The sequence below is a fragment of the Bos grunniens genome, chromosome 14 (genome assembly GCF_055505025.1).
Source record: "Bos grunniens cultivar Pamir isolate PY7600 chromosome 14, Bosgru_T2T1.0, whole genome shotgun sequence".
Taxonomy (NCBI): domain Eukaryota; kingdom Metazoa; phylum Chordata; class Mammalia; order Artiodactyla; family Bovidae; genus Bos; species Bos grunniens.
Window position 1 is genome coordinate 8,155,575 of NC_141178.1, and position 9,788 is coordinate 8,165,362.

At 40.8% G+C, this 9,788-nt stretch overlaps 1 pseudogene; it reads right to left on the bottom strand.

Annotated features, from left to right (window-relative positions):
- Nucleotides 1-7,900: 7,900 nt before the first annotated feature.
- LOC147359004 (spindlin-1 pseudogene) lies at nucleotides 7,901-8,678 on the bottom strand (annotated as a pseudogene).
- Between the last annotated feature and the right edge of the window lie 1,110 nt (nucleotides 8,679-9,788).

Here is a 9,788-nt window from a genome sequence, read left to right on the forward strand (position 1 = left end):
GGACTGGTTGGATCTCTTTGGAGTCTAAGGGACTCAAGAGCCTTCTCCAACACCACAGTTCAAAAGCATCAATTCTTCGGTGCTCAGCTTTCTTTATAGTCCAACTCTCACATCCATACATGACTACTGGGAAAACCATAGCTTTGACTAGATGGACCTTTGTTGGTAAAGTAATGTCACTGATAACAACATAAGCCCCCACAAAAAAAAAAAAAAAAAAATGAGAGGTGGATTTATTCTATCAAATACTTAAGGAGTCCAGAGATGGATATCCAGGTTTGTCTTTCATTCAAGGCTACAAATGACTCAAGCAATGATACAAAAATCAATCTCTTTAGCTCTGTTTCTCTGGATATGCTACCTTAAAGTTGATTCCATTTTCTGTATGTTTGCAAAATGACTACAACAACAATAGTCACTAATCCTCTGAGGTTTATATTCAGTGCAAAAAAGAGTCTATCCAAGCAGATTCAGAAAACATAATTGCATTTAACTGTGCGTTACATGACCATCCCTGACCAATCACTGCCACCATAGGAACAGTGAAAGTGAAAGTGACGTCGCTTAGTCGTGTCCGACTCTTTGCAACCCCATGGACTGTAGCCTGAAGGTTTCTCCGTCCATGGGATTTTTCCAGGCAAGAGTACTGGAGTGGGTTGCCATTTATTCATTGGCTGAAGTCTGAGCCATTTGATTTGTTTCTGAAGCTGGAGAAAGAGTCCCAACTTGAAGCAAAGAGCTGAAACAGGAAGGAGGTGATCTCCTGGGGGCAAAAAAAAGTCAGTGTTATTAGTATGAGAAAGAAAAATGTATGCTAGAAAACAAGTAATTGATGTTTCACTACAATGAATAAATAATGATGAATGGCAATGTCAGGCGAGTGTATTCCGCTCGGTTGTGTCTCGTCACAACAAAGACTTGGAGTGACGGACATTAAAATCCTCAGCGTGTCACAGCTCTCGTGTCTTGGACAGACCGTGTTATAGCTCTCAGGTCTCAAACGGACCATGTTATAGCTCTTAGACAAATCAGTGTTACAGCTCCGTGTTACAGCTCTATTTTATTTAGATAATAGCAGGAAAATCCATCCTCGAGGCGTGAGGGCATGTCGACCCAAAGACGCAAAGAGATGAGCACACCAGCACACGGGGAGTGGGGGTGGGGGGAGAGAGACCCCCCAGCCCTTTGGCTCCTCTTTTTATATATTTTTTCTCCCCCTGGGCCTGCCCTATGTAAATTGGGCTAGCCAGGAGTGTTGTTTGCTCTACCTAAGGTCCTCACTCCGGTCCTTGGACCTTCCCTTGTTCTATTTTTGCAGGCTTTTCCATTCCTTGTCTTTTAGCCGCCGCCATTCTGGACTCTTGTTTCCTAGTCTAACAACTTAACAGCAATATACTTAAATACCACAGAATCTCACTGTGATTTTTGCAAGTAAATACTATACTTACATTTATATTTGTATCTTTTTACATCAAAATATGCTTTTAAAAAAGAGACTTAAAGTATCATTTTTGTCAGAAAAGTTTTCCTGTTTTGATTGATTAGGGCTTTTTTCCTCACTCAGACTCAATATTTTTGTCTGCTTCAGTGGATAAGAATATTTGTTTTAATAAAAACTTGCTTAATACTTGGGAACATAACAGAGTATTTAAATTTAGTTTTAGGACAAGACTGTATGCAACCTCCAGGGAATGGATTTGCCCCATTAACTAGAGTTCTCATTGACTTCAAATATTGAGAGAGTTGATATTCTGAGAATGAAAAATGTTACGAGGTCCTGAAACAACTGGGCACGGTTTAATATTTATATAACAAACACAAGAGACACATGATAAATTATCTGAAGAAATCCAAATTATTCTGTGGTGCCTATTTCACCAATTAGAGCATTAAAAAAAATAGCATTGTGTTTAAAGTGGAAAATACAATTTCACTTTATAATATTCAGTTTTCAAAGTTAAGTGAAAAATTCTTATTGAATTAAAGAGTGTTTCAGTTCAGTTTAGTTCAACCGCTCAGTCCTGTCTGACTCTTTGCAACCGCATGAATCACAGCACGCCAGGCCTCCCTGTCCATCACCAACTCCCAGAGTTCACTCAGACTCACGTCCATCAAGTCATTGATGCCATCCAGCTAAACTACACCCTAATTTCATGAAGAAAATGACAATTTAAAAAGCACTGATATATGGCAAAAACCATCACAATATTATAATTATTCTCCAATTAAAATAAATATTTTTTTAAAAAAACATTGATGATAATGTACATTGGATTTTTTAAAGAAAGACTTACAAAAAATTTTGAAAATTAATGAAGTACCTTTAAATATAAAAATACCTCATGTATTTTAAGATATATATTATATTTTTCATATTTTTCCATATCAGAAAGGTATCCTAAAATAACCAGAAATGAGGGTAATGAAAGAGTACTTAGACTTTTTTCGTAAATTTTACTCACCTCTCCTTTCTCTTCACCCTGCAAGTGCTGCAAGCCCTCCTACAAACTCCTAGAGTGCAAAGCTGAGTCTGGCACTTTTTGATTCCATAAGCTTTTTTTTTGCACTAAAAATCAACAAGGGTAGGGGTTTATCATCTCCCGCATAAATCAGTGGTGTGATTTGGCACTGTGACTAGGGAGTAGTCCAGCTCTCTTGAAAAATTAAGAAAAAGGAAGTGTTTTTTTTTTTCCCCCACTATCTCTCAACCTGGAAAGGGAAGACACAAGTTCAAACTAAATGGAAACACTTAGTCTCTTAAACCAACAGTAGCGAAGTATCTGTGGCTTCATTGAAGAAGAAAAAGAGAGTATTCTGGTTTAAGCCATGGCCAATTCAAGAGATCATATGATGATATTTTCCATTCCTTATCATGGATATTGCCAAATTTTAAACCCATATTTCTTGACCATTGAGCAGAGTAGGGTACCTGAACTGAAGGAGGAATCTTCAAGAGAAAGTATCATTCTCTCCTTGGTTTTTTATTCCTTAAGCATCAAGCCCAGGTGGACTCAAATAAAATTTAGGCAACCCCTCACTTGAGAAGTCAAATACACGTGGCACTGTAGAAGAAGCATTTAGATATAGAGTAGGGGAGACGTCTCAGTGAGAAGAAGGCAGAGTTACTGAAACATAAATAAAAATTTCACTAGTAGATTACTGAATATAATTGTAAAAAAAGATACTCCCATTTTAAATATTTTAGTCATGGACCAGAGAATCCTAGCTTTGAAAGTTGTTGTTGTTCAGTGACTCTTTGGTGACCCCACGAACTATAGCCCACCAAGCTCCTCTGTCCGTGGGATTCCCCAGGCAAGAATACTTGAGTGGGTTGCCATTTCCTTCTCTAGGGTGTTTGGATGGGTGTGTGTGCTAGGTTGCTTCAGTCGTGTCTAACTCTTGGTGACCCTATGGACTGTAGCCCACCGGGCTCCTCTGTCCATGGGATTCTCTAGGGAAGAACACTGGCGTGTGTTGCCATCCCCTTCTCCAGAGGATCTTCCCAACTCAGGGATCAAACCCAGGTCTCCTGCACTGCAAGCAGATTCTTTATCATCTGAGCTACCAGGGAATCCCAAAAACAAACATAGAAAACAAGAAACCGAAATATATTTAAATGCAAATTTAGTTAGTTACACTGAACATTCTATTTAGAATAGAGAATGCAAAAAAAGGATGGTCTGCTTTTAAAGTCTTCCTCTGAAGCTTTACATGGCAGCCCAACATCACACACACATACACGACATGATAATACTACAGCAGATCAATGAGAAAGGCCAATGCACTTTATACAGATTCATGTCTTGTGTTGCCAGAGTCCCATGATAATTTTGGAAATTAATGTTGTGTTCCTAGAACAAGGAACCAACATTCCAACGCCAGGAAATTGTGAACAATGCATGCAGATCTGAAACACGAGCCTAAACGAAGCTTGAAATACTCATCAGGGAGCAGACTTAGTCATGGGTCAGGAAGTGTGGTTTAAGCCTCAGAAAGAAAAAGAATGGGGAAAAATAGGAAAAACAACAACAACAAAAAAACCCTTCCCCTTCCTTCAACCCTAAAGGGAATAAATGGAACAATGATTAAAATGATGATAATAAATCACATGTCATGCTCACCTGGAGAGTGGCAGATGATGTGGTATTAAAAGTTACTCAAGGTACCTGCAGAATAACCACAATGCAAGTCATTAAGTAACACGAGAAATGTCTCAACTGGCCCAACCCTCAGGAAAGACTGTCTTTCAGCCTACAGTCACTGTGCCTCGCTCACGCAGTGCACGCTGAACAGCTCACTCTCCGGGCCATTTGTGTCCACTTGGGCTTGGGGAGCTGGGCTCAGCCTTGAGCTGTACATGCAGAAACTTACATGAGCCCCCAGCAGAACAGATGACGGATCTGCAGTGTGCCACTTGTATTTGGGACACACGTGACAGCTGCATTTACACGCTGCACGAGGCTCCCGCCCACCAGCACGAGGCCCAGCCTCCCTGAAGGCCAAAATGGACATCAGGCAAACCGCACAGAGCCAGCCTTGAAACTACATCCTCTCCAACGTCAGGAAGACCCACGAGAGGGGTCGCCGGAGCCGGTGCTTGACGGCCAGCATACACATCTAAGCTGTCTGCCCAAATAATGGTAAGATTTTCAATCTCTACAGGACTGGTTTCACAAACCATTTTTCTCCTAGCTTCAAACTGTCAGGGATCCTCCAAAACAAACTGATAGGCTGATGTTTTGCTGCTAAATGAACCACTTTTGCAGCTCTATTTTAGTTCCAACACACTTGCAGGGAGGGTTACACTGGCTAATGGGTGCTGCCAGTGACACCCACAAGCCAGGGCGGGTGACTGACCCCGATGTGGCAGGACTCACCGAATGGAATGAATCCACATGAAGAGCACACCATGATCAAGAACATACAGCACCAAGAAAGCTGTCGGGAATTTCAGCTGTTAATTGTCTAGACAATTCTCTGAGGCAGAAAGCTGATGGGGCAAAGCCTTCTGACCATAACCATACACCAGTAATAACAGCAATAAAAATAAAGATATCCCACAGAACTTGTTAAAAGGCACAGTGCCATTCTTAAATTCACATTTCTAAGATAAAAGTACTATGTTCTTCCAGGAACTTACCAAATACTCATAAACCATGGATATACTATTGCCTTTTAAATCCATGTACTGAAATCCAGGCTACTAATTATATTGTCACCCTGCTTATTTAATTTATATGCAGAGTATATCATGAGAAACGCTGGACTGGAAGAAGCACAAGCTGGAATCCAGATTGCGGGGAGAAATACCAATAACCACAGATATGCAGATGACACCATTCTTATGACAAAAAGTGAAGAGGAACAAAAAAGCCTCTTGTTGAAAGTGAAAGAGGAGAGTGAAAAAGTTGGCTTAAAGCTCAACATTCAGAAAACGAAGATCATGGCATCCGGTCCCATCACTTCATGGGAACTAGATGGGGAAACAGTGGAAACAGTGTCAGACTTTATTTTTCTGGGCTCCAAAATCACTGCAGATGGTGACTGCAGCCATGAAATTAAAAGACACTTACTCCTTGGAAGGAAAGTTATGACCAACCTAGATAGCATATTGAAAAGCAGAGACATTACTTTGCCAACAAAGGTCTGTCTAGTCAAGGCTATGGTTTTTCCTGTGGTCATGTATGGATGTGAGAGTTGGACTATAAAGAAAGCTGAGCACCGAAGAATTGATGCTTTTGAACTGTGGCGTTGGAGAAGACTCTTGAGAGTCCTTTGGACTACAAGGAGATCCAACCAGTCCCTTCTAAAAGAGATCAGCCCTGGGTGTTCTTTGGAAGGAATGATGCTGAAGCTGAAACTCCAGTACTTTGGCCACCTCATGCGAAGAGTTGACTCATTGGAAAAGACTCTGATACTGGGAGGGATTGGGGGCAGGAGGAGAAGGGGACGACAGAGGATGAGATGGCTGGATGGCATCACTGACTCGATGGACATGAGTTTGAGTAAACTCCGGGAGTTGGTGACGGACAGAGAGGCCTGGCGTGCCGTGATTCATGGGGTTGCAAAGAGTCAGACACGACTGAGTGACTGAAATGAACTGAATTTGTACAAATAATGGACCATATGCACCATCCAAAATACGTCTGCATTACCCAGTGTGGACCGAGAACCTGGGTTTTGCTTTAGAAAAGTATTTATAATAAAAAATGGACAAAGCTTAGAATGAAAGGCAGACTTTTACCCAGATTTCCAATTGTTTTGTAAATTCTAATGTGGGTCATTAACTCTTGACAAGTGATTCACGCTTGAATTTAGCTTTAAGCCTCTAGATTTAAATGAGGCTCTGGACTTCTGAATTTTAAAACAAGCTGAATGTCCCCATGTGCTTCCTGTGCCCAAATTTAATTTTAAATAAACAGCAGTAACACATTACATATAAATAACTTGGATCAAACACTTCTGTTAAACTGGAGAAAATTATTTAACTCCCACCCCAACCACAAAGTAAGGACTGCCAATGAAGTGTGTGTGCGTGTATGTGTGTGTGTGTACATAAATATAACATATATGTATATGTACACACTAATATAGATAGGTAGGTAGGTAGATATGCATACATACATATATATTCCTCTAATAAAAGGCAGTAATGAAAGGGTTTATGGCTAGGCCGATCTCCCCGGAGAAGCCAGAGGTCCCCAAGCCGGGGAGGAGACAAATGGCAAACAGCAGACATTTTTTTTTTTCTACATTCCTTTGCTCCTGCTTTAGCCACTGTGGGAGGCTCCTTTAATTCTGTGTTGCTATGACAACAGTCCGTTCTGCCTGAAAGTAACTTTTTTCCAACCTTGAGCTGCTAATTGCCCAACCAAGCAATACATCTTACTCAGGGAAATGTTATTTCTTAAGGTATGTTAATGAGACTATGTATCTTGTTTGGAGGTCTGTTTTCCTTCAAGACTTACACATCTGTCCCAGAGACCTCTAGTCTAGACCTCTAGTCAAGGGGAGAGGACTCCCCTTGTGCAGATATGTATGTTGTAGGGTGCAACTCTCTCAGCCTTGAGGTGTTTCTTTCACCTATGATCAATGAGTAATAGGACGCCTTGCTAAATACTGGCAAGCGGGTACTCTGCTGCCCCCTTCTGATGTCTGTGTCAGAAGCTTTCTCTATCTCTTTTATACTTTAATAAAACTTTGATACACAAAAGCTCCAAGTGATCAAGCCAGGTTGCTGGCCCCAGATGGAAATCCTCTCCTCTGGAGGCCAAGAATTCCCGACCCCCGGGCATCGATTGTAGCTCATAGCCACAACCTTTCAGTAACAAAAATACAAAATTATGCTTGCATTATGGCAGCAGAATAAGAGTGTTAAGAAGGAAGGGGAATGTGGGTAAAATCTATTACAGTGTTAAATGACTATGATACTAGCTTAACTTTTACCAGTGTGTTAGTTGCTCAGTTGTGTCTAACTTTTTGCAATGCATGGACTCTGACCCACCAGGCTCCTCTGTCCATGGAATTCTCCAGCAAGAATACTGGAGTCAATAGCCATTCCTTTCTGCAGGGGATCTTGCCAACACAGGGATCGAACCCATGTCTCCTGCACTGCAGGCAGATTCTTACTGTCCGAGCCACCAGGGAAGCCTCAGCTTTTACCAGACTTGCCTGTAACTCCCTTCCAAACAGACAGATTTCTTTTAAGAGGAAGGGGTTCCTTACACAAAATGCATTGTGGTCACATAAATCTGTACTATTCAGAACAAAACCAGTTCTGCTGGCAGATATCTGTGTTCTTAGGGACATTTAAGTTTTCATTAAACTGGAAAGCAATCAAGTCTTTATGTCTACAAATTATACGTTTAATAGTTCCACAAATTTGGCAAAGTTCATGATATCAGGCTGTTTTCACCAGATCACAGGCAAAAATATGGAAGTCATCATCAGACAATGAACTAGACAGATGGTATGGCTCCTACTTGATGAATGACCATGGCGGTCCTTTCAGAGCCATCTTCTTTGGCCTATTCCATTTGTTTGCCCGTCGGGCTGTCTGCAACTTCTCCCAGTTCCCTTTCTGCTGGAGGTGAATCATTAGAATCAGACATAATGTGAAGGTTGGCTTCTTTATAATCATCTAAGAGCTGGTACATGTACAAGACAGGATCCTTTTCTAGATGATGGAAAGCCATGTGTTCATTACAGGGGTGTGTGCTAAGACCATTCCCCTCCACTCATCTTTAGAACCATCCTCAGTCTCAAACATCTGCTCCCTTGCTTTGCCAATTGTGTCGGCTAGGTATGCATCACCGATTTGAAATGTTACAAATGTCCTCCCTATCAGGCAGGACTTCAAGTGTAGAAACTCATCTTTATTAAGTTCTAGTACCTAAACACAGTCAAATCCATTGCATTTTATAAGATACAAAGAAAGACTTACAGGCACCTGGTCCAGAATGGCTCCTTTCCACTGGGTGACGAGGCCATTCCCTCTGTCCGCCTGTGCTGAATCCCGCAGCCTACACTGTTCCACTGGGGCTGGGAAACGGTGGGCTCACACCATGCAGTTGTTTTTCGTGGAATGTCCGTTTCTTCACGATACTTGCTGATAAACCCGCATGGCCTGCATCAGCTCTGGACTGTTGACCAGGGGTCTTCCCAAATGGGGTCTTCATTCAGCTGCATTTAAGTGAGCAGCAGAGCTGCTGGATTAGGGTGAAAATTCAATGTGCTGCAGTTTGAAACTTTCCACAGAATTTCAATATTCTTAATCCATCATCCCAAGCACTCGATTTCTGTTGTTGTGTTTTTGCAAGTTAAGCAAAAATATGGGATTACGATAAACAAAATTTCCACACAGCACGCTGTATGCACCTGTGCTCCAAGTCCTCCTCTCCCCATAATGCCTCCAAACTATGTGAGTATTTAACTCATTTGAGTTCATTTTTGTGTGTGGTGTAAGAAAATGTTCTAATTATTTACCTGTATCTGTCCTGTTTTCTTGCACCACTTATTGAAGAGATTTTTTTCCCCCATTTTATATTCTTGCCTCTTTTGTAATAAACAGATTGACCATAACTACATGGGTTTATGGAGAAGGAAATGGCAACCCACTCCAGTGTTCTTGCCTGGAGAATCCCAGGGATGGGGGAGCCTGGTGGGCTGCCGTCTATGGGGTCACACAGAGTCGGACACGACTGAAGCGACTTCGCAGCAGCAGCACATGGGTTTATTTCTGTTCACTTGATCCATGCTTCTATTTTTGTGCCAGTACCATATTGTTTTAATTAATGTAGCTGTATAATACAGTTTGAAGTCAGGGAGTATAATATCTCCAGCTTTGTTCTTTTTTCTCAAGATTGCTTTTACTATTCAGAGAGTTTTGTGGTTCTCTATAAACTGTAGGATTCCAGCTAGGTGAAAAATTTGATGGATATTTTGATAGGGATTTCATTAAATCTGTACATTATTTTGTGTAGTATGAACTAGATCAACAATATCAAGTTCAACAATATTGGTTCTTCCAATTTGTGAACATGAGATATCTACATTTCTTTGTATCATCTTTGATTTCCTTCATCACTCTTTGATATTTAGAGTTTAAGAGTGTAAGGTTTTGAACTCCCTGAATGAATATATTCTTAAGTATTTCCTTGTTTTTAATGCAATTTAAATGGGATGGTTTTCTTAATTTCCATTTCTGATAATTCATTATCAGTGTATAGAAAAGCAACAGATTTCTATATTAATCTTGTATCATGCAAATGTACTGAATTCATTTCTTA